Source organism: Melospiza melodia, chromosome 8, assembly GCF_035770615.1.
Source record: "Melospiza melodia melodia isolate bMelMel2 chromosome 8, bMelMel2.pri, whole genome shotgun sequence".
Taxonomy (NCBI): domain Eukaryota; kingdom Metazoa; phylum Chordata; class Aves; order Passeriformes; family Passerellidae; genus Melospiza; species Melospiza melodia.
In genome coordinates, this window is record NC_086201.1 from 27,536,385 (window position 1) to 27,561,987 (window position 25,603).

Genomic DNA, 25,603 nt, shown 5'->3' on the forward strand with positions numbered 1-25,603 from the left:
CTTTAGCACTCCATACAGATTGTCTCACTTCTTCCTGCCCTTGGTGAGCATAAAGCCCTCTTCCTTTCTGACCTGGGATCTCCAGCCATACAGTCCACAGCCTTGCAGGCATTCATAGAGGCAAAACAGCTGTTACAATTCCAGACTTGAGTTCAGCTGGAGTCCCCACTCGAGCTTGTTCCATCTGCTGCAAAGATGCATTTGTCTCTTTGGGAGCTCAAGTACACACCACACCCATACATCTTGTGCAATGTGAATGAAATCAAACAGACCTGCACATATTGGCTGGGTCTCAACTACTCAATACTCAAATAATAATCCATTTAAAATGCAGGGTTAACATGCAACATAAATAAAATGTCAGCTAATGCTACTAAAAGACAAAAATATGATTTGCGTAACTTCAAAAATCTCAAGCACCTAAAAGTCATAAAATGCATGTCTGAAAACATCAGTTCTCACAAACCCCACATTTTTTAAAGCTATAAAAAGCATACTTCGTCAGAACTGTAATGGTATTTGCACACCATTTCATCAAAACTCAACAGTACATACTTGTTTTGATGTGAAACACCAGCAAACTTTCTCAAAAGGCAGCACTTTCTGAAAAATCATTGGTGAGAGGATATCACATCCCTAAAAGTAACTTGTTAAATCCACTGATCAGAACTGAAGTTGTAAGTCAACAGCAATGGTCTTATGTCTGAATGATATGTTTAAGCTGCATGAAGTTAAAAGTCCTGCACTTGATCCCCTGTGTTTGTTTTCTGTGAGGAACATAATAGGCACCACACCGTCACTTCAGCAGGTAAATAGTTTGGTTTGGAATTACTGATCTACCTCAATTTTGTTCCAATTCAAAGTTGTTCTGGCATTTGTTTCAGCTTTCCTTTTTGACCCCCAAAAGAGCAAGATATTTTCTCTTTATACCTAGCTGCCAAGATCCAAATCTGTAGTTTCTGTGTTTCCCTGGTAACAGCTGATGATGTCATAAATTTACTAAATGGTAGAGGGAGATGCTATGCTCTGTGCAGCCATGAAAGTCTGGAAGAGAACAGCACACTGGCTCCCTGCCCAGCTCCAGCAGCATTCACTTTCTCTGCCTCTCCAGCTCTGTATCTGGATCAATTCTGAGTTCTCCAGAAGCCTTGATTCCCCTTGGCAATGGGAGTCAGAGAAATTATTTCTACTGTCTCAGTCTTGAGTGCTTTGTGAGCTCAGTTTGCTGAGAATTGTTTCCTAAGCAGGGTTTGTATCTGAAATGACGCTCTTGAGTTTTGGTTTGTCACCAAGGTAGGTGTGAACCTGCTCAGAGCTGGCAGTGAGCTCTTCTGCCACAGTGCCCTGCTGTGCACGGCCACCCCTGAGCTCCCCTGAAGGGCCGAACCCACAGCAGAGGTTGGCAGCTGGCTCCTGATCAGCCCAGGTCACTCTGCCCACTGCTGTGTCAGGATGCAGCTGGGAAATGGAGAACAAAGACAGCAGGTATAACATTCTGGTGTCTTACCTGGAGAGTGACTTCCAGAAAATGTGCTTATTTCCAAATAACACATTTGAATGTGTTATTTAGTCCATAACACATACCAATGTGCTGCTTCACTGGAAGTTCCATGCTATTTCACAAAGGAGTCACCTGCAAGCATTATAGCATATGCATGAGAGAGAAAAAGCTTTCCCATCATTAAATACTAGGAGGTAAAAGCAACAATCACAGAATGAGATGCATAAGAATTCTGTTGTTTGTGTGCTGCAGTCACTTACCTCCTAGTGTGTACAGGCAATGAAACTGGCATTCCAGTCCTGAGATATAGCTTACAACTACACTGAAAAGAAACAGGACTGCATGTTACTCCTACAGATTAAGAAATACACTATGGATTCTTATTCAGGGTATTTCTCTTTGAGGAAGAGGCCAAGGGAAGAGAAAGGTTTGTCACAGAGCTATCAGTGTGATTTGAATCTGATTTATCTAATGCTTTCAAAGCGAGATCCTTCTTGATCCTTCTAGACACTGTCCCCTGTCATGCCTCAACTGGACACTTTTAAGAAGATAGGAGGTAAGGGAATCTAGTACATAAAAAATCAGGAGGCAGCTGGTTGCCCAGGAGTGAGAGACAAAAGAGATTTTATATTTTTCAAGGTCTGTACTCCTTGTAAGCTAAAACCAAATCGACCAGGAGCAGATACAGAATTCCTGCAGCAGTTTCACCCAACAGAGATATTGTGCCTCTCTAATTTCTACCTGATTTGGAGTTCTGATGTATCAAGACTGAGGAAACACGTGTGCACTGCATTGCAGAGCCATATGGCTTAGGCACCACAACCAAACCCAGCTCAGGTGTCTGTACCTAGCTGTGTGACCTTTTAGCTAATCTTGTTATCCAGGGTTTTACTCTGGGAGTTCATTGTATGGATAATTGTCCCTGGTATTATTTTCAGAGTCAATGCATTGCCCATCTCCAGACAAAGCACAGAAGTTTCACTGGTGATCCCATCTCAGTCAGAGCACAAGAGTTACAAGAAAAAGAAAGAGGTGTAGATGAGCAGGAAAATAATGAGAGCTTTTCCTTCTCCATTTCATTGTTCAGATCCAGTTTTGACACCTAACAGCAGAGTAGTGCCTCACAAACTCTTGTCACAGGGGACATCCCAGGAAAGATCAAAGCTGCATCTCCTCAGAAATATTGCTTTTGTCTACACTGGGTGTTCCTTAAAGTTTGGTCTAAAGGATTTTGGAAAGGCTCTCCATCTGACAGCTGGTGTCTCTTTTTGACCTCTTCCTTTTCTTAAACTGACCAAATAAGGAGTTTGCTTGGGATTTTTTTCAGCACCAACAATTATTAAAAGAAATTACTTTGAGAGAGAAGATCCCCATAATTTCTGGTTTTGTTTATATATCTTTAGCCTAGAGCTCAGTTCTTGCATGAACCATAAGGAAAACAAAACAAAACCCCACAAAACCCAAAGTCCCTAAACAAATAAGACAAATAAAAGGAACTCAGAGCACAATGATAAACTCTATAGCAGTCCCTAGAAAAGACACCTAGGAAGAATACTACTACTAGAAAAGCAATTATCTTCACTACTGGAGCAGAGTGAGAAAAAAGAAAGCCCAAGGCTGAAATTGGTATAGAGCTTATTTTATTATTCTCTTTCATTAAATCATAAAATATTTGAAATCATTAAGAGGCCAAACTGGACAGCTGAGACCAATTATTATGGAAAATAGGACTCTTGGAGAGGAAACCTCTCCTGAATATTAGCAAGAAACATGGGGAGCTGCCCAGTTTCAGTCTCACTGGGGATATGGAAACATTCTTGGTATTTTCAGCATTTCAGCAGTAATGGCTAATGGACATCTGTTAACAGAAAGTAAGTGATGCCTAAAGAGGCAACCTGGAACAGAGGCCAGGCAGTGTTAAAGGAATAAAGTAGGTATTTATTGAAAGACCTTCAAAGGATGCACCTTGGGCAGTACAAGAGCCCAGTTGTGCCTACACCCAAGATGGACACCAGGTCACATGTTTTCATGCTTTTATAAATTTTGGTCCATTTACATATTGGGGTTAATTGTCCAATTACGGCTTCAGGTATGAAGTCCCATCCTCCCAGATTGCTCTCCTCAGCTCACTGTTGTTTATACTTTTTGGGCCTGAAGCTGCAATGGTGTCCTTGGTTCTCGGACTGGAAAAGCATTGTTTTGTCTAACTAAACTGTGAGGAGAACTTGCTAACTCTTTATATGAAGTTCAGAGTTATATACTAATGCAGTACAGGATCTGGAAAATGTGACAGTTAAAACTTAAGGCATCAAAGGATTTAATGCCCCACCAAAATGTTTTGTTAGCTTCTATAATAAACATCAAAGTATACCTGCACCTTAGACCCAAGGGCCAAATAAATATATAAGTATTTTACTATCTCTGTGAAAGCATAAATTATATCTGCTAATACAGCATTAAGAGCTATAAAGCATGAAGTGCATCACCATGTTAGGCTTAGAACAAGCTAATGTCATATTTTAACATCAAGTGTCCTTACTGAAGGTTAATGAAGTCAGGTTGTACGTTTGAAAATAATTGTCAAGGTAATGTTTAACAGTGTGACACTGGTGACGTTGGAATGCAAGAGCAAAGGGTCACTTAACATTAAATAGCTGACTAAGACTTGTTAGTTCTAGCATAAGGGGTGTGAGCAATGCATAAAATCTACAAGCACATATTCATATTTTATGCTTTTAAGGTGATACTGGCATGCCCCATGGTTTACAGGAAGGAAAAGCTGTTAGAAAAATAGATCTCTGTAACTAATTTAGCCTTCTTGCTTCCATCAAGCACAGGAGATTTTCATGATAAGACAGGGAAGAGTGTTATCCTTGAGAAGAAAATGCAGAACACTTGCATGATTTTAGTATAAACTTAAACCCTGTGACTTTAATTGTGCAAACTGCAAGAATTCCAGTGATAACTGCAGCTGATGTCTTATGGCGTTTTAGGACACAAGCCTGTCCAAAACTCCCAGATAATTAAAGTGTGCTGTCTTCACCTGTATGTAAAATGTAACAGCCTGATAGACATGGCTGGCTGTATCTTCCTTATCAGTTTCATTATTTGCAGAATGTGCAGAACACAGATGTGTCCTCCAATGGCCACAGAGTTTCCAATTGTATTTCTACCTTAGGGGCCCCTTATTTTTTCACTGTTCTCAGTGAAAGAGACTTTAAAGCTTGATTGGTACTCAACAAAAATGACACCATTCCTCTGTCCCAAATAACAGTGAGAAGTAGATGGATGTCCACTGAAAAATACCATCTTGGTGAATTTCTGAATTGGTGTCTTGAGGTTTCTGAAGCTGAGAGATGCTTCAGATCCTCTAATCCAAGGGATAAGTGCCAGATGTACTTGAGTTTTCTCATTTTTGTGTTTTTCTTCAGTAAGCAGAACTTAACTCTTTGCTGTGTCAGCATAAACTGCCTTTTTTCATGCACTGAGCTTGGTATGAAGACTGACACCAGCATGACATATCCTGCCCTGCAGAAGAAGCTGTTCCATACAAAGAGGTTCCATTAACAGAGCCAAATGCTGGGATATGAATGGAAATCTGTTCCTGAAGAGGTAATGCTTGAAGTGGCACCACTCCTTTGGCAGCCTCATATCATCACAAGATCTTTACTCAAAAGAGACTTCATCATCACCCCCATATGGTTCTGTCCCTATTTTCCCTCTCTCCATCTTTCATCTCCACCACATATCACAGCTCTTGGTACTTTGAGATCATTCTGTCGGGCATACAATGACCCCCCTGTGATGGGCACCGTGTGCATTCAACAGCTCACCTTGCAGGGAACCCCAGCTCCTGCTGCTGTGTGGATCAACAGCCAAGTTCCCACAGGCAGGCACGGTCAGCCTTTCCACCCTTCAGTGACCTACAAACAAAGGGCCTTTACTGTAAATCTCATTCAAACTCTCCCTCTCACTTAAAATGGCATTAGCCAGTGGCAGCTCTAAACGCACTGTAATGTTTTGACATCAAAAAAGAGACTCTCTATTACACTGCCAGTCTGCTCATGAGTTCACGCAGCAGCAGGGCAAGTTCAGGCTCATGAGGTAGTTACAAAAAGATGTTGGCTAAGGACAGCACAACTCCTAAAGCAAACTTTTCTGTTTATTGTGTAGTGGTATCCAAATCCAGCAGAGAAGTTTTTAGAAGAATTGACAGCTGGATCTCTGAGTAAGTATATTTGTCACTTCTGTCCAATATTGCATTTCAGCTTGATCCCATTGTCTAAACTCAGATCACCACCGTAACCACTCCCTGCCCTGCAAATGGAACTGAACCCATTACATCAAATAGCACAACTGATTTCCTATATCCCTGTCAGTGAAAGCCAGGCAATTGCAGGTACCTCTACTCCAGAGCAGTAGGTGCACACTGCAGATGTGCAGAGATTTGGAGTCACCAGCAGCAGCGAAAAGGTTCAGCTGCTCTCAGCACTGCATTACACAAGCCAACCTTAAAGAACATCTGATACTTATAAAGAAGAGATTAGCCATGGAAATGTTTAAACAACCAAAAGTCAGAATAACAGCTAAGCCTCAATAATTCCCATTTGTGTCTGGGAAAGTTAATTTTGTTAATTAGCAAATAGCAACCGAGTTACAATGGGAGCCTGTACTTTACCGTGTACTAATATATTATTTTTAAAAGGTCATATTGCATTTTCCTATATCATTAGTATTTGTAGCCACAAGAACATTAATAAACTATGAGTTTGCCCTTATATGTAGATAAATAGCTATGTGTATGTGTATGTATGACATACACACCAACATATAAACATTTCTTTAAAACTTGTAAAGCTCTGAAGCCTCAAAAGTGAAGTCAAAACACTTTTACTGCACAGAGTAGAAGATACTAGCAGCTCTCTGCTGCAGGGTCATTCATGCTTCAGAAGAGACACTTGACAAACACCAACAGGAAATTGCCAGTAAAGTAAAGCAGGACAATGTTCTGCTGGAAGGAAGAGTGACTTTCATCACTAATTGTCACTAACTTCCAGCCTTAAGTGTGCAAGGAGGAACCAACTCTCAATTACTTCACTTTTAGGTGTTGGCATGCATTTTCCCCTGGATTGTTGCCTTGTCCTTCTCTCATACCTGCCAACACAAATTGGAATTTACTCCATTCAAAAAAAAAACAGGGAAAGAAACTTAGGCCCTCCATTTGTTTTCCATAAAGAGTATTTACAGTCACTCCTTACCGTTTTATGATGACAAAGCAATCTTTGAATTTAACTTGATCAGCTCCTTCATGTTCTTCAAAGAGTGACATTTGGCACAATTACCATAAGAAAGTTTAAAAAAGAACAGGAGCAGCAATAACAACATACTCTGAACTTGCTCCTTTTGATTAGGAAAATGCCTTATAGCTGTCAACAGCTAAGAATGTCTTGTAGCTCTAACACTTCTTTTAACTGGAGACCTCAAAAGGCCACATACATCACAAAATGAGTCTGACAAACACTTTTGGTAGCAAGGGGCTGAGCAGACTGCAGGCAGAACTGGCACCAATACCCATGAGTGCAGCAGAGTAACTCTCAGGAGCCCACAGCAATACTATGAATACCTCTGTACTGAATGAGGTGCTGTCAAGATCCTCAGGCAGTTTTGAAGTAGACAAGGTTTTCCAGAGCAGGAATGGTTTTAAGTTTTGTTTTCAGTTTTATCATAAATATTATTAACAGGACTTTTCTCAGAATGATCAAATGACATTGGGATAAAGCTCTAACATAAACAGAATATATAATATTAATTGTTGACCCTTGAAGAACAGCTTGCTTCATTTCTAGGTTGCTGGTACTACTGTATGAAGAGTTTATTTAAAATAAATAACAAAGCCTCTGAGCAACAATGTATTCCTGTAATTGAGGAGGAGTGTAGGAAAGTAAAAATTGCAAAGTGATAAGTTTGGTCAGGTTTCCAGCAATACCTCACCCCCAAGACATCTAACTTGAGGTATGTCTATTTTTAACAGCACTCTGTAACTGACAGAGGCAGATTTCATCCTCACCTTTCACATACAATAATGATGAGGCAAAGAAAAGAAGTCAACAAGAAGAAAAGCAGCTGATACATTTCATGTTCTCTTTACCATAAGAAAGTTTATCTTATTAGGGTTTGACTGAAATGTCCAGGAAATGATGCATGAGGGGAGTTTCCCGTCAGTTCTGTTGAGGAACTCAGGATTCCCAGGAGAGTGATGATAAGCTGAAATGATGGGTTATGATAGGAGGCATTGCATATGCAGACAGGAAAACAAACCAGCTTCAGCTAAAGACATCCAAAACGTGTAAGCCTGAAAGTGCACTTAGAAACTATTAGCCTGGAAACATGCCTGCTTCAGCAGGAATGACTTGTCAGAGGAAAGCAGCCACTTTAGGACTTCCTAATCAGTATTTCACAACTGCTGCACTGCAGGCATTCCTCCTGGCAGTATTGCTCACTTGGCTGCCCATATGCCTGATTATAATGGTTGTTTCTTGGCCATGTTATTATTACTTCTACGAGGCAGCAGCCTTGCAGCTGCATGACATATGGAGCCCACAGGAATATACTTTTAACATATGCTGCATCTTGTCCTTTGCACTGCTCCCATTAAGCCAACACAAAATGAGGAGACTGGGACTGCTCTGTCCTCTTAGCAGTCAGTATGTCCTGGAGCAAGAGCTGAAAAGCTCCCAGTGCTGCAAGCCTGGCCTGAAGGATTAGGAACAGTAAGGATTAAACACTGCCATGTGTCTTACTAGACCTTCATGCTGAGTGTTCTTGCCTTGACTTTTTCCAGTAAAAAATCTTTTTTTTTTTTTTAAACTACTTTCTCCTTTCAAATAGAAAAGTGGCCCAGAGTACTCTGGTAAAACTCATTCTGAATAAATACTCAAAACACATTTTAAATTAGATCACATCACCATTGAGCCTTTGAGACTTACCAGAAGGTGAAGTACAGATGCAAGATTTACATGACCTATTCCTGATTTATGCCCATTTAAGTGATAATTAAATCAAAGCAGCTTTTTTACTACAGTCCAAGATCAAAGTCTGTGTCTTACCTGGCTAAAGAAATTGTATCATTCCCTTGGTCATTCATAGTCAGTTTAGAATTTGCAGTTCGACCAGGAGACTTGTATTCTGCTGGATACTGGAAATAAGCATTTGATTGTGGAAAAAAATCCTTCCTACCTCTCCAGTGAGTTGTATAGAAAGCTTCTAATGCCACTAATCTTAGCTTGAGGTTAAGCAATGATGCAGATATCTGTCTAGTCCATAGAAATGAGAAGTGGAAGCAGGTAGATAGTTTACCCTTAGCTTCTCTCACTTACATATACACCATATATACATGTACCTACACAACAGAACCTGCTGCATTCAAAACACAGATGGCACAGTGAGGCACAGTCATGTAATGCAGCATTTAAAATAAACCATCCTTTTCTGAAACAGCAGCTCACAAAGCTGTGCTGGGCATTAAATGGGACCTGAGCAACCTGACTTTCATGCTACAATGTGTTTCCAAACAGTTTGGGCTTATGGATTAGGTGGTTTTCCACTCATATCTATGCATGGTCTACACAGGGAAGGAAGCAATATCTAGAAGGGGAAATTGCTCTCCTATCTCTTCAACTGTCTTCCCCACAAAGGTGTAGGCTCTGATTTTCCATTTCATGATAACTTGCAGAGAGAGCAATATGCACAGGCTCAGCATTACTGAGGGACTCAGTCCTGGCAAAAGAGAAAGAAAAAAGAGGTTTTCAATAACTGGGGTTTTTTTAGCAACTTCAGAAGTTCTGGGAACAAAAGATCCAGCCTGGCTGTACAATTGTAAAACTAGATTGCAGTTTATGAAAGTCTGCTCTCATCAGGAGCTCAGAATCACCTCTTGAAAGGCCAAAGTCCCCTAAGTGCTGGTGACAAGCAGCCCTTTTTCTTTTCCCAATGTCTTTTGGCAGTCTTTACTTCCTATTTGAACCTGGGAGTAATGCCAGGCTGTTTCTGAAATATTCAGACCTGTAGACCATTTGTCAAACCTCTAAAGCAGAGTACAGCAGAGTGCAGAGAACAGGATAAATTTAGCCCATGCTGAGTCTCACAGCTGCATTCTCTGTGATATCCACTGCATTTCATTTAAATCTAACTCATGAACCTCTGTATTCCACCATGACAGAGGCTGTTCCCAGAGACACACTGCCTCTTTAAAGGGGGATCCTGTGCTCCTGGTGAAAAATAATAAAGCAGGAACCACAGAAGCCCTTTGTGTACACTTTATCCCAAGTCCTTTCTGCATTAATCTTTCTTAGCTGAAATGGTCAAAGGGGTCTTTTCCATGGTCATGTTTGGAAGGATGACAGCACTGTGTCAGGGCACTGTGAATGACAGAGGCAGTGGGTGTTCCCAGGGGAGCCCCAGCCAAGGACCAGGGAAGCCTGGGAGCAGCTCCAGCAACTTCCTGGGAATGGGGATAGGACAAGGCCAGGCCAGGATGTACCCCCAGGGGTGGGGGTCAGGTTCAGCTTGGTGCAGGGATCCAGGACCAGCCACAGTGCCAGGATGGCTGGGCAGGGCCTTGGGGATGGAACGGGGCTTGGCAGAGCCGTGGCTGTGCTGAGCTGAGCTCAGGCTCCCGTGGCAGCGCTGGTGCAGGGACTCCAGTGGGGCTCTGGCCCTTGGCTGGGCCCAGGAGAGGCCCCAGGGGAGGCTGGGCAGGGACAGGGACAGGGACAGCCCCCGTCAGTGTCCCACGGCCCTGACAGCCTGGAAGTCACACCATGCGCTCTCAGAGCTGTCACAGGGCTGCTGCCTGACACAAGGCTGCAACCATGTTTGCAAGGTTTAAAACACAAGGAGGAAAAACCTGTATGTAGGTCTCTAGCAGGAAATGAAGAGGCATTAGGGTTTGGATTTTTTGCATTTGGCAGGCAGAGGGCATACTCAGCCTAGACCTAAATATAGCCTTCTTTCTGCTTAGAGGTTATTTATTGTTTCTCTCTCCTGACACCAGTACACACAATATTAATTTAACATGCAGCAGATGCAGCCCTCATACAAAATCATACAATCTGTTCTGGAGAAATCAGTGTGCTGGGAGTGTAGGACTGGCCAGCTTTCCACCAGAAACCTGGAACTGGTATTGGGTATTGAGAAATAAGATGTTCAGAACCAGTTGAGGCAACTGGGATGACTGATCAAGAGTTTTCCACCTGACTGATTTTTCCAATAAAAAGTCTGACTGCTCCCCTCCAAAATTACTTTTTTTTCTGTCAGAAAGTCAGAACCACAGCTCCCTGCCCAGCTTCCTCTACAGCTTTTGCAGTTTTATTCCTGCCTCCAGGAAAATGGTGGGTTTTGTATCTTTGCATGTAAAATAACTGCATGAAAAAAAAGCAACTATTAATGTGTCAAAGCAAAAGCATTATTTTCCAAATAGAGAGACTCTGCTGTCAGTGATTAAATTAGCAGCCTTAATCTTAGCTCACATATTCATTAAACTAATTTTATTATGTATTAAATAGTACAGGACATATATCATCACTTAATTAAATAACTACTCATCTGGTGGAAATCTGACAGATCCTTAATTGTTAGAACTGAAGTATTTTGCACACAAGACTGTCCATTTGCTGGCAAACCCTGATACTGAATACAGTGAGCCAATTTAAATATGTACTATACATGGCACTCAGATAAATATTTACTAAGATGATTTTTTCTTTGCAATATTGCTTGTCTATAAGCAGACATAAGTTGAGTTTCCAGAGGTGGGGTGGGTGCCCCAGATAGTGGTCCTGGGAGTCTCTGTGGCTCCTCAATACCCAAGCTGTGAGAATCCTCAGCCTCCCCAGATCCTGGGATCCCTGCCTTTGGGACGGAAATGCTGCCCCAGCCGTGGCTGCATTTACAGCTGTGGATGAACCCAGCCCTGATGTCACCACTGCACAGCCAAGTGGGGCACAGAGAGATGGCAGGGTTGGGGCACCAGATGATGCTTCAACGATGGCACTTTTCTTATAACACCAAATAGTTTTAGGATGATTCCTTTCCAGGAAAATGTTGTGTTCCCTTGAACAGAACTATAAATGTGGAGAGGAAATTCAGATGTGCTGTTTCTTTTTACCTGACTCTGCTCTCCTCCATGGTGGGTGTGGTTCAAGGACTGGGGTCTGCTCCCAACACGGGCCTGATACAGGAATAGCTTTGTGTGTTGCTGCTGAGCAGCAGGTCCACTGCCCCCTGATCCTTGAGCAGCATTCACAAATCACATTCAACCAGTCCTTCTTTGCTGCTTGTCCAGGTTCCTTCTGTCCATTCAGTAGATGAGTTTGTACTTCACATTGCTGAGTTTGGGTCTACGTGGCTGCAGCTCCTGAAGGGACTCTGGTCTAAGTGCACTGGCTGCACCATGGCACGTGCCTTCTCAACCTCTTTCCCTTCCATTTAAGATCTCAAAACATATCCATGGCAACTGCAGCTCTTGCTTGCAAGAAAACAGAGACATTAAGAAATGCCTGGCTCTCCTTCCAGAGTTTGGTGTCAAAACATAGGATGCAAATTCAATGTCTCTCAGTTTCCTGGGAACCACGGCCATCTCCTTGGTCTCCATGGCCTTCCACAGGGACTCTGGGCCACTAGAGCACTATAGTTACCCTAAATACACAGCAGCAATCAAGCACAGCGCTTGGCTTGAAAAGACCCATTTCATGCTTAAAGAATTCTACAGAGATGTAGAAAAGGAGGGACAGTAGGAAGAAGATAGTGTAGGAAAAGAATTAACTCACTGTAAAGGAGCAAGACATGAAATAGCAAGCAGCTTGCATTTCATATGGGCAGAAAGGTGAGGCCTAGGAGGAAAAAAGTGATGTGTTGGAACAGCCTGTTCCAGCAAAGCACAAAGCTAAATGTGGCACACAGACATGTTATTCACCCACAAGCTCCAAACCTACAGAGGAAGCATACGCCTGTCAACATTTTGACTTATAATAGAATTAGCATCACATTACAGCAAAACCAAAAGAAGGCTTAAAAAGACAACTCTAAAAGGGAAGAGAAAAATGAAGGTATTGAAAGGGCTCATTATACTCTGCTGATCATGGCTGGCACATACCAAGAACAAAGAGGTGAGAGGGGCTGTATTTGTAAGAGTCTGCCACTCCCCAGTATTTGTGTACAGCCACAAACCACACTGATCCTTTGGAGGGACAACAGAGTGACATTAGAATGATGCACACCTGGCAAGGGAGACTGCTCTCTGCTGTTTGACTAGTCATCAAAATATCTGCTGTGCCTTTTTCTTTCTTTTTAATATTTTTTTAACTGCTGCTCAGACAATCAATGATTTGTTCGTAAATGAAAGCCATGTTTCTTTCTTCCCAGGGATACTACATATAAACAAAGAAAAGGGTGTTTCAAGACACCCTACTGTAATGTGTGTCTTGTTCCTTAAGGTTGCAGTGATTCTATCCAAGGCTGAGGTTTTAGAGAAGTTATGTTTCTTAAACCAGCTAATGCTATGGAGAAGAAACAAAGTTTTCTCAACCTTCTTGTGTATTCTGTTTTCTTTTCCCCAAGACCACGCAATTTTGTCTTTACTTTTTATTACGTCTCTCTACAAAGCTAGGTAGATCATGCCAGTTATAGCATTTTATACAGTAGTCATGCTGCTAAATCACAGCAAATTCTTTGTGAAAAGACACCACATACATTAAAGCTAAAAAGAAGTTTTCAGAAAATATTTTATCCTTTTGTGCAGGTTTTGGATCAAGGCATAAAAGCTCAGCATAGATGCTGTAAACTCAGCTGAGGAAAAGGAGTCAACAAGAAAAATTTAATCCTTAGGTGCCTGAGTTCAGGTAGGAGACAGAAAAAGTACCAACATCCCACACAGATACAAAATGGTGTCTTGCTTTTCTCCTCACAAAATTGAAATATTTAGCTTTGGTATCTAAAGGATGAAATCATCACTCTTGTTGGATCTTTGCCTCACACTTGTGTTTGATAAGATCAAACAACACATACCACAGCTCAGCTTTTCCTCCAACCAAGAGATTCTCTATTGGGATTTCAGTAACAACCATGCAATAGCTGGTGTGGCACAGAAACTGTGACCTGCACAGGAACCAACTAAGATTTGAGGGAAATGCAGAGGGTGACCCCTTGGTATTAACCTTTAGACCACGAATAAAGACTTTGAAATGTGATTTTACTTATAATTCTCATCACAGAAATGTAAAACAGCAGGTAAAGGAGGCTCAAATGAGGTTGCTTTTCCAAGTGCTACAACACTTTGGAAGATTAAAAATCAAGAAGCTGTTTAAGAAAAATGCATTACAGTGCAAGTCAGAAAAACACCTGGGACTATTTCTTCTCAAAAATTAGCTGTCTATTGTGTATTAGATTAGCAAAAATTGTTGTTTGAAAAGAGCTGATGGAAGAACCAAGGGCCAGGAGTAGGAGAACAAACACAAAGCAGGATGCACAAGGCCTTCTAGCAGCAGACTGCAAGAGTGTACCAAGAGGAGGGTAGGAAGGTAGGAGTTCTTGAGAGGTAGTAGAGGTACTGATGAGTTTTTCCACCCCACATAATGACACATGCTGTTTGTAATGAGCATCCCCAGCTGCACTGCTGCCATACCTAAACCTTTATCTCCCACCCTGGTTTTCATTTCCAAGCAGTGGAACATCTCTGTGAAACTCAGCTATCCCAATCCTAAAAGGAAAAGCAAGCAACATTGTCTTTCCCATCTCCCCACATCCTTTGGTATCTCTTTCCACATCTCTGAAAACACTGACATTTAACAAAGGTGGGCATACTCTCATTTTCACAGGCAACATCAAGACTCTGCAATCAATGCAGAATAGCACATCACCACTGAGGGACACCAGGGGCATTCCCAGTGGATCCTTCTGTTCCACAGACAGCTAAGAGTGCCAGGGAGGAGTGCCTTTTGGCAGTGATGAGGCTCTGAAGAGGCTGGGGCCTTGACAGTTTTCAGACCAGAAATGGGAGGCAAAGAGCAAGAAATGCCAATGATCCTACAGGGTTTATAGACCTTCTGCTCTTATTGAGTGCTGAGAGATTATTTTGCCTTTACACATCCAGCTGTAACCTCATCAGAGCCCAATGGAAACTAGTTAAAGGGTCTATGTTTGACTTGGGATTCCTTCTAGTTACTCTGGCCTTTTACCAAGTGCATTTGCCCATCAGACCCCCTCTTGTATGTGCCCCAGCACTGTGAAAGCACTACAGGGCTGATTTATAGTTGATTTATTAGGCTTGAGGAAGAGAGGGGGCTCTGACCAATGAAAATGCCCCTGTGTTACACCGAATCCTGAGAAAGCCAAAATGTAGCATACACATGAACAATATAAGATAGGCTACAGTCTTCCTCTTGTTTTTCAGACACAACAGAATAACTCTTTAAAAACCTGGTAAAACCAAGCAGGTTTAGACAGGAGCTACAGCCCATCTATATTTCCATCAGGAGTGGGGGAAAGGTGAGCAGTGTAAGCCTCCTTGGATAGCTCCAAGTATCTACAGACAGACAGACACACACACAGTGCCTGTGTGCAGGCTCCAAGCATGGTGGGAAAACCCTGCAGAACTGCAAGGACTGCACAGGAGCGCCAGCGTCTGCATGGCTCCATTTCAAACCAAACAGGGACAATATTTGTTGTTCTTAGCTTGTTTCTTAGCACTCAGGAAATCAAATACCATGCTATTCTTCCTTTTTATGCTGGGCGTTTAGAAGGCTAGTTGTCATTGGAGTGCTGTCTCTCAGGAAATTTTAATAGGGTTTCTTTTCTTAACAAATTTTATCTTTTCCAAGAAATAACTTCAATGGTTTAGAATGAGTTGCTGTGAAAGTTTATCTGCTTGATAAATATTTGTGAAGCTTGATAGATCCTGGAAAACTGGCAAGCCTGTGGAAGCCTTTACACTGGGTTTCAGTGGGAATATGCTCTGATCCAAAACACACTGCCAAATTTCACACCAGACAGCTAAGACTGGATAGAAAAATACCCAAAAGTAAACTAAAAATCTTTCTTATGAAAATATCAGCTGTTTGCAACATACAGATGAACACTGGATTTACCCCTAATCTGTCATTGCTCCTTTAAACTCTTAAATCACTACTAAACTGACTGTGTCTTCCCTGTAACCCTTCCATATGTCATTCAGGTCCATTGCCTCTGTGCTGTTTATTTAAGCCTACTTTGGCATGTATTTTCCCCTGACACCATTTTTATTGAGTGAGCCCAGCATAGCAGGAGTTTTGATCTCCTGGTGCCAGTTACATAACTCCTCTCCCCTTATCAGGAATTTAGGACACAGGCACATACTGCCCCAGATCCACCTCATGAAAGAGCAGATTAATTCCCTATAGAAAATGAAAAAAACCCCAGTGTTATTGAAGATAAAACATGCAGATAGTTCTATTCCCCTGAGGATGCTTGACTGGCATAGTCAAGGCCCCTTTACTTTACAACATATAATTAAAATAGACTGGAGGTCAGCAGGTTTCTTTCCTACCCACTCCCTTTTACCGCCTCTGCTAACTTGTAGTTAGACTTTCCTCATGAAACTTTACTTTTGCTAGAGAACTTGCACAAAACTTTGAGGCAGAGCTAAGAACAGATGCTGCCACTGAAGAATCAGCCTCATACTCAAATCCCAGCAGCCTCAAAACCGAGACTACCCAGCCCTGAGTGGGGAGACAGGGACAACAAGCCCCTTGGAACTGTGGCCTCCCATGCCACAGCTCTGCCCAACCACCCACCTGGCTGAGGGCAAATACTCTCAGGCCTCCAGAAAGGTCCAGACATCAGGACAAGACTTCTCCCTGCTCTAGGGAGGAGTTCTGCCTGAGAGAGCAGGTTTGGACATTGTGGTGACCAACAAACTGCCCTGCAAAGTGTCAGACATGACAATTTTATGGATCACTGTAATTAAAACAGGTTCAGGTACCTCGTTGCAATGTTCCATTAGAAAGTGATAATCCAAAGACCTCCATTTTTGGGGTTAGGTCATACCTCAAGGTCACCAACTCCTTGCCTTGGACCTCTCCTGGGAAGAAAGCACTGAGCAGAACTCCTGGAACTGCACAGAATCTTGACTTACCTGGTGGACATCCAGCTGCTGAGGGCACGGCATGCTCAGGAGGAGCTCCTTTCTGACTCAGTGGTCTCAAAATAAGGAAACTGTCGTCAGGTCCAAGAGATGACTTTGATCCAGCATCTTGCTCAGTACTTTTGTTGCAGGAGACAGGTTATTGTTACAATAGCATTTGAATACACTCTTTTGGGGCATAAAACATTGAGTACAAAGGGTCCATTTAACATCAGTGCTGAGCCTGGTGCACCAGGTCACACAAACCTTTTAGTGGGACCTTACGTGAAACAGAAGTATCACAACTTTTGTGCCCAAAGGTAGCACAGCTCAGGTTTCTTCTTGGAGTATGGGCCAATCTTTGATAAAGATGGCTCATTGAGGCTCCTTTGAAGTCACTGCAATGCAGGCTTTGCCACATTGCTCTAATAAAATGGCCAGTGAGATCTAGGGGCAAGTTCAGGGAAAGGGAAGCATCCAAGTTCTTTTTGGGTTTGTCTGCAAAATGTGACACATGAAATCTTTTTCTTGTGATGATCTGCTTTCTGGCAGGCAAGTCAAAAGGATTCAGTCATTGTCCAGTAAAGCTTTCGAGCAGGAATAGCCAGGAAATCAGTGCAAGAAGGAACAAACAATCAAACAAACACAAAAACTTCCAGGATTCTCCAACCCTAAAGCAAGGTCAAGCTTATGCTCAAAATGAACCTTTTTTTTTTTTTCCCAAACAGTATCTTGGCAAGAAGAAGAGGACATTTATAAGCACCTTTGGCTTCACTCAGATGACTTCCACTGAAGTCACCACCTTCTTCCTTTGTACGTTTGGCTACTGATGATGTGTTAATATGGGACACGTTCATCTCGTTTGCTTTGTGATCTGTCTCTGGAAGAGGCAGGTGCTGTGCATGCTGACCCAGCCAGGATATCCACAGGGCTGTGCGTGCTGGCCCAGCCAGGATATCCACAGCACCACAGGGCTGTGCGTGCTGACCCAGCCAGGATAACCCCAGCGCCACAGGGCTGTGCATGCTGACCCAGCCAGGATATCCACAGGGCTGTGTGTGCTGACCCAGCCAGGATATCCACAGGGCTGTGTGTGCTGGCCCAGCCAGGATATCCACATCACCACAGGGCTGTGCATGCTGACCCAGCCAGGATATCCACAGGGCTGTGTGTGCTGACCCAGCCAGGATATCCACAGCACCACAGGGCTATGCTGGCCCTGTCCATGGGCACCACAGGGTGACAGCAGTGACACCGCAGGCACAATGCCCTACAAAGGTGAGGTCATGACCAGTTTCCCAAAACAAGCCCTCAACAAGCTGGTGCTCAGGCTGCCCCAGAGAGTTCCTAATATTCATGGAGAGCCAAGTGAGCAGGCAGCCCCTCTGGCACGAGAAAGAAGTGAAAAATTCAGTGTCTGCTTCTGACACAGATGCACACAGACAGATTTTTATGTGCTTAGACTAGATTTCCCATTAGGACTGGGGTGTGCTGGAGCTGCTGGCCACCTGTGTCTCCTGCTGCTGCCCTGCAGCTTTTTTCAGAATACTGTGGGAGAAGAAATGCAGATGTATTTCTGGAAATTACACAGTGCTCAGGACATCTGGAACATCTTTCACCCAGCCAGCACAGCCACTGGCTTCAGCCACTTTGGTTTTATTTCAGCACCATGGTTCAGCACTGCTGTGACATTAAAACTGTCACTCCCACCATGGTGCTGCTGCTATCCCAGAAACCAGACAGGCTCTGGAGTCAATGGCTACTTCCATGGGAGAACAGGTCAGTCACCCAGAGGGGACGTGCACATGTGCAGCTGCTGGGACCAGAAACACAGGGCTTGAGGCTCCAGTTCTGGGGAAAATACATCCACATCTGGCTTATCTCAAAGCTGTTATCTGTTGGATCTCTTTCCCCAGGTCAGCAGGGGGAGAAAGTAGTGACTTTTTTTTTTTTACTATTTCATAGTTACAGTCCTGTGTCTCAGAAGTGCTGCTGGGACAGTTTGAGGCCCGAAACACCCATCCATCAGTCACAGGACAAGCAGCAATCTTTAAAAGCAGTAAAGCCTGAAATCCTGAGGCAGTGACAGTTGTCAAACAGCCAAATAGCCCTGCCCCACAATCCAATGTCCTGGAGAGTAACTTGATGACAGAAGTCATTTTTATATGAACTAGTGATGTACTTTCCACATCCCACATTTCAATTTGTATAGGTATCCTACAGTTAAAGCAAGAATTCTCCAGACAATATCAAGATGCTGTGGTGGCAGGACCTCAAACATACAGTACTGCCACTGCCAGGAAGAACTTGCAACAGGAACAGCCCAGCCTCACTAGAAAAGTACAATTTTTAAGAAGTGGACAAGGACTAGGCACTTTTCCAAAGCAAGATGAGATATCTCAAACTCAGCTTTAGGCTTCAGAGGGCCAAGTCAATGTGTTCTCTATAGGCTATGCTTCCTCTTTTGAAGAACAGAGTCAGATTTTACAAAGTTGCAGCAAAATTTTCTTAGGGTTATAACTGATTGGGAAAATTGCTCTGCTAGTGGTGCTCAGCAGGAAAGCAAACATCACAAGTGGACTGTTTTCCATCCCCTCACATCTTTTAACATTTTAGTGGCAGTGTCAGTAGGGAACAGGAAATCTCAGAAGTACTGAAAATAAAAGCCCTACAATTCCTTCACTGCAACACACAACTGAGTCATCAGCAAAGTTTGCCCTCAGCTCAGAGCTTTCCCATTCAAATAAGCCCATTGAAACCAGCTGTGATCAGAAGGTCTTCATCCTGCATCTAATTTACCCTGTCAAAGTGTTTCTTCCATCTGGGTCTCTGCAGGGAAGACAGTCATCTCTCTGTGATTCCACCCCTAGTCAAATCCCCTGTGCCCTACTGAAGGTGACAAAGAGAATATTTTCTGGAACATCCAACAATTAACTGGTACTGCACATTAGGAGTATCACTGAGTTCATAACATCCTCCTTCATTCCAATGTAGGTGGAAGCAGGACAGGTTTTGTCCTGCAGTGCTTGAGAAACTGTTCAAATACATTCCCTTTTCTGAACTTTTCAAGGTTCTCTGCTGTTCTGTTCATTTTTGCCATAGAAAGACACGTTTCCTGTAAATGTCTGTGAACACAGGAGGAAAATACAGACTCTTCCATGTATCTATCTGCACCTGATCAAATCTAGACTCAGTTTGGAGTGGCTCTGTTGCTATTTCTACTGCACTTCAAAAGAACAAAGCTTCTCTTCTGTCAGAAAATCATTCTGGGGAAGTGTAAGGCAAAATTATTATCTTGCATACTGCATTCCCAGCAGCCAAGCTTTGGAACAGGAAAAAGTCTAAGTTTTCTGTATAGTTTGACTGCTCAAATTACTTCTATTAATAATTTGTCAGAAGGATTTAGGATAAGCTTCTTGAAGGCATATTGATTATTTTGAACCCAGAACAGCATGCACAAGGCTGCCAAGTAAAAGTTATCCGTTCAGATAATCATATTCATGAGGTCAGCAGAGGACACTAACTCTCAGCACTTTGCTTTGTTTCCACATGATCTCTTCTCCCTGGGGTGTGAGATTAGATTGGGAGGAAAACCAGTTACCTCTCATCTCTCAGCCAGGCATCAGCACTCAGTGCTGCTATGAGTCAGCTACAGATGGCAGCAACCTGAACTCACACCAGGCCACTGAGGGAGGGAATTGAAAGGACTGACCCTGATGATGTCCCTTGCTCCTCCTTTGCCTCTCTGCTGCACACCCCACCCAACAGGGGTTTATGGCACTCCTCTGTTCACAGACACCGGCACTCTGCCCTGGCCAGTGCACCAAGGAGATCAGGGCCTCTGGCAGAGTGAAGGTAGAAGGTGGATTGAGGGTTTTCCCCATGGAAAATGGCCACCACATGCATCCAGTCACACATGGCTGACAGTGGGGGGCTGCCTCCCAAAATCATGAATATTACAGGACTTCTCCTGGACTAAACAACTGGGACTCTGCTGCCCTTGGACCCCAAACTCCAACTCTGAGCTGACCCTGAGACACTGGGGGCTCTCCCCATGGAAAATGGCACCGTTCATGCCCAGCCACATGTGGCCGACAGTCACATGAGATTTCAAGGCACAGAGCTGGGAACAGCCAGTAGGAACTCTGGGCCCACTCCTGCCATAGTACTACTTGGAGATTCGGTGTCCCTCACTGCACTGCACCAATCAGTGCAACTTCCTGGGAGCCTGGAGCACAATCCAGGGGCTCAGGCACCCCCTGGGACAGGGGCACTCAGCTCATCATTCTGCAGGACAGCCTGCTCACGTGGCAGGGAGCAGGGCAGGCTGGCACATTTGGGATGATGCAAATGGCTCTGACAGAGGGGCAGAAGAGAAAAGCAGAGACAGAGATAAGGGTGTTATCTCTATGGCAACTGCCAGGGAGCAGCACCGCGCTCACCGGGAGGGAAGGGAAGAAAGGGAGAGGGGAGAATGAAACGCAGAAAGCACAATCAGGAAATTGCTAACCAGGGGAAAATGGAGGTAGAAGAGGAGCAGCAAAGCCACTGTTCTGAAGGGAAAACAAAAGGCTCATGGTTTTTGTTCAAGGAGAAAGCGCTTAAGTTCCCAGCACAGGTCAGCTCTGCCAGCCTCGCCCTCTGCATCCTACAGGACACAGTCTGCTGCAGCCAGGCATGGCTTCTGGCAGGCCGGCAGAAGTTCCCCATCCTCTAATAGGGGACACCAAAAAATGTGTGAGATTCAGGTAACTGCACAGGTCTGTGAGCCTGAGATGGCAGCAGTACAGGCATCATACATAATGTACATGCATAATTTAAAGCGTGAAATATTCATTTTACTCAAACCACAGATGAATATTAAGCTCAGATAAAGATGCCAGATGGGTGGTGAATAAATTATATTCCCTTAAATGCATCTGAAACAATGTAAAATAAATATTGAAAAAATTAGCAGGCTGAAGATCATGCCAGCGGTGTACAACTTGTTTCATGTCTGCACCAGAGTACAATAAAAAGGTAGGCTGGATTAAAAGAAATCACATTTGTTCAGCTTTGCCCCATCCAGGAAGGCTTCAACTGTACAGTCTGGAAATCAAGGTGAGAAATTCACTCCTTATTTCCCACACAGTCACAGCACAAGTTACTCCCCACAGAAACATACTGTGTTTGCACCAGGCCTCCTGTCCCTTCTCCTCTCCCTCCTGGTTAGTCAGCAATCATTCACACGCCCTCATGATTGTCAGGAAGCCAGGTTTTACAGGAAACCAATTCCTGTGACTTCTCTTGACACAGGTCACAGAAAGGGCTCATTTTACCACCTTACCTGGCTATGTGGTATGGGCTCTCCAGCTTGCCTCAATTTCAGTAGCAGTGACAGAGTGGTTTGCACCACCAAACTCTGCTTCAGAAAAAACCACAATGCAAAAGCCTTGGCAAGCAGAGAGATGAACAGCCCCTTCAGAGCTGGGAGGGCATTCAGGCAGCACAGAAAATCTCAGCTGCTCATGCAAACAGAGGACAGGCTGCCAGCTCAGGAGTGGGTCAGGCTGAACAATGTACAAAACCCAGAAACCCCAGGCTGAGAAATGTGCTTCCCCACAAAACCTAGGGTATGGCTTCCTGGGCTGAGGTGCATCTGTGCTATGCCCAACCTCCCTCCGAAATGAAGGCAAGGAAAGCTGTTCTCCAGAGGCCATGGAAAGCAGCCAAATTCACCTGTTAGAAGCATAGGAGATGCTGCTCTCACCTTGGTGCCAGAGGAGATGGAGGCACTCAGGAAGTCACATCCCTCCATGTGACAACGGGCTGGCTCAGGTCCCCAAGCTGTGTTCTTGCTGCTGCAGCCTCCTCAGTGGCTGTGTTTTTGTGAGGGAGAGATGCTACCCTTCAATGATGGACAGGCTTGGCAGGGTGTCCTCAGCTCCTCCAGAGGTTGGGAACAGGGAGGATGGTGGGGGTGAATGAGAGAGCCCTGACCACCAGCCAGCACCTCTGTGCTCCTCTTTTCCTTCTGGCAAGCCTTGGGTGATGGAAGCACATCACCACACTTACTGCTGGGGACTAACTGCAATACCCTGCAGTGCTCACACGGCCACCCAGGGCAGCAGTGCCCCAGCTGACTGCCCAGTGGAGACTGACATCATCTCTTGTTGGCATCTCATTGCAGGGGTTCCATACTGTTATCTCCAACAGTAAAAGTTCCATACCTTCTTGGTGTTTCTCACGGGCAGCTCTCAGAGCACTGACTCCTCCTTCTTCACAAAGCAGCCAACTGACTCCAGCTCCCCTCTCACCCAGCCACCCCACTCTTTTATAGCACTCTGCTTCTCATTGCTTGCAGCTGTGGCCTGGTAAAGTCAGGCCTGTTCCTAATGTTTGATAATTGGCCCAGCTGCAACTCCTTAGGGGTGAGATTACTTTCTACACTATCTTTATTTCCTTTTATTTTATTCCCTACAATTTCTGCCTTGGGGATGAGCTGGGAAAGCTCACTGCCATACAGCTCAACCAAAGCATGAGGGACTGTACTGACAAAACACAGTCTCACAGGCTGGAATTTCTTTAGTTCAGTTAACTGCCCTATTCTCTCACCTTGCTGCCAGTTTTCCATTGCTCAGCTGTAGCCATCCATTAAACCAATGGGAGCTGCTACTGCACTTCAAAAGAACAAAGCTTGTCTTCTGTCAGTTCATCTACAGTCAAAGAAGCCACTTTTCCATGAAGTGAGGGTACACAGGACACCCAACTCTGGCTCACCTCCTCCACTGGAAAGTGGAGCACAGTCATGAAGGCCATTTGCCATCCTCCCACAGGTTCACACAAGACACCTCACACATGTAGCCCTCAGCTCTCAGCACACCCCTGCCAGTGCAGAGCCCTTTACAGGGATGTCCCACCCACAGTGGGAATGTGCTTCAGCTGCAGGAAACCTTTGGTCTTTTGTGCTGCCCTTCAGCACAAAACTCCCACCATCATTGTGATACACGGGCAGTTCCACTGCAGCAAAGAGTAGTCACACAGAGTTTGCTGACCTGCAGCCTGTGCAGACTGGGGTGTCCACACAGAACAATCTCTGAGGAAAAAAAAGTATGTGATCTTGTCCCAAAGGATGAGCTCAGATACCACTGTACGAAGGGACCAGGACAATTCTGTAACTGAAGCATTTTTGGGCAAGCCTCATAATGTGCATCAGCACAGCATAAGAGGAGATGTCTCTGTGGCTTCCTTTGAGATGACAGCATAGGTTCCCTTAAATGGTGGAAGCAGTTTAGATGCTGGAAACAGCTCTAAATCCCTTTCACATGATAAGTGAAACTCTTGAACTCTCTTGTATAACCTATATTTTTTCCTTCTTAAAAGAAGATTCATTGACCTGAAAGAAGGATTATTAAGTAAAAGACATTAGATTTAGGCTACCAGGCAGAAATCCTTACTAATCTTATGCTTGCTTAAATTCTGCTTTCAGAAGTTTCTGTCCAATCACTCACAAAACAACCTGTATTTGAAAGACAGACTGATGTCATTAATTACCTTTATCCCTCATCATCTCTCCGTCATCTGTCTTAAAGAAAAGCTTAACCCTGCAGTTAAAGCTTTATCTTGGACTTGGAAGCTCACAGAGGACAGGGCTGCATGGGAAAGGCAAAGAGCTGCTCTGCATTCCTGGGGAGAAGTTTGGTTCCCTGCTCTGCCACTGACCTCAGGTCCCCATCAGCCAAACTCTGCGCCGTCTCCATGTCCCTCGTGTGTCCAGGGAGCACAAGCTGTCCCAGCTGATGGAGGCAGGAAGCAGAAACATGGCAGGGTGCAATACTGTTAAAATAGTAAACAGTAAAATAATGACAGTCCCAGGCACAGGAGTCCAGGAGTCTCACAGGAGCTCTTCCAGGAAAAGAGGACAAAACTCTCCCTTCCTTGAATGGGCACTACAGAAACAGAGCTTTTATGGCCTATTCCACTGCCATCTGGCACAAACCAGGCTCTCAGCAGGGACCTCACAGGGCTGAGGCGCCTTTTCCAAGATGACATTCACTTGCTGAAGTGCAGTGCGAGCTCAGGGGTTGCTCACCCCGCTCTGGCATCCTCCTGTGCCCGTGCATCCCCCCAGTGCTGAGCCGGGCACGTGCCAGGCCCCAGTGCCCTCTCTGCCCCTGCTCCAGGGCTGACCCTGCCTTGGCAGGAGCTCTGGCGGGGCTGTGCTCCACACTGAGTCTCTCTGGCAGACAGAATCACACAGGCAACCGCCCCAAATCCCTGTCTGACGTCTCAGCCCTTCTGGATGCCGTTAGAGGCAATTTTCCGTCCAGCCGCTGGTTTTAATGGGATGTGCAGTTAAACAGATTCATCCTTTCAGCTTCACTCTGCAGAGCCTTCACTCTCCAGCTGCTGCTGCTCCTGTCCCAGGGAATTAGAGTGCTCTTGGTGTTTCTCTGTTGCAGGCAGGCACATTGCTCAGAGAAGTAGCTCTTGCCAAGAAAACTGTATAATCTAGAAAGCCACCTGCTCAGCTTTTGTTCTTTGAACTCCTTACAATCAATTTCCCTTTCCCAGGAGAAGGTGCAACTGTTTTCAGTGAAGTAGGAAATAGAGGATTCATGATATGCTAGAAAAGCATTGCCAGGGAAAAGGGAAAAGGTTAATTTGCCTCACTGTGGGGGCTGAAACATGTTATGTGGGAAAGCAGAGACCCCACAGGATCCCCAGTGCTGACCTCCCTAATTTCAGGAAACTGTCCCTGTTCCTACTGCAGTACCTTGCAGATTATTGTCATGTTCCCATCAGGCCAGGCTGCAATGTTAGTGCCACACAAAACAAGATGTGGCACTCCAGCTTCCTGGCAGGCCTCCATTTCCTCTCTGTCACTTTCTCTGTGACTCCTGCTTGGGACAGGAGTATTTGGCATTTGTTACAGGGGTTTCTCTCAGCTGCTCCCCCCATGGCAGAGC

General features: G+C 44.4%; 2 long non-coding RNA genes across 2 annotated transcripts in view; one reads left to right on the forward strand and one right to left on the reverse strand.

Annotated features, from left to right (window-relative positions):
- Window positions 1–1,519: 1,519 nt before the first annotated feature.
- LOC134421460 (uncharacterized) lies at window positions 1,520–17,316 on the reverse strand. The gene is made up of 3 exons (XR_010028597.1): window positions 16,668–17,316; window positions 1,762–1,823; window positions 1,520–1,633 (listed from the first exon to the last, which is right to left on the reverse strand). It is a non-coding gene; the product is annotated as an uncharacterized LOC134421460 (long non-coding RNA).
- LOC134421461 (uncharacterized) overlaps window positions 5,054–25,603 on the forward strand; it is a 73,647-nt gene continuing 53,097 nt past the window's right edge. Inside the window, exons 1-2 of the long non-coding RNA XR_010028598.1 lie at window positions 5,054–5,113; window positions 5,675–5,729. This is a non-coding gene — a long non-coding RNA (uncharacterized LOC134421461). The remainder of the gene's footprint in view (window positions 5,114–5,674; window positions 5,730–25,603) is intronic.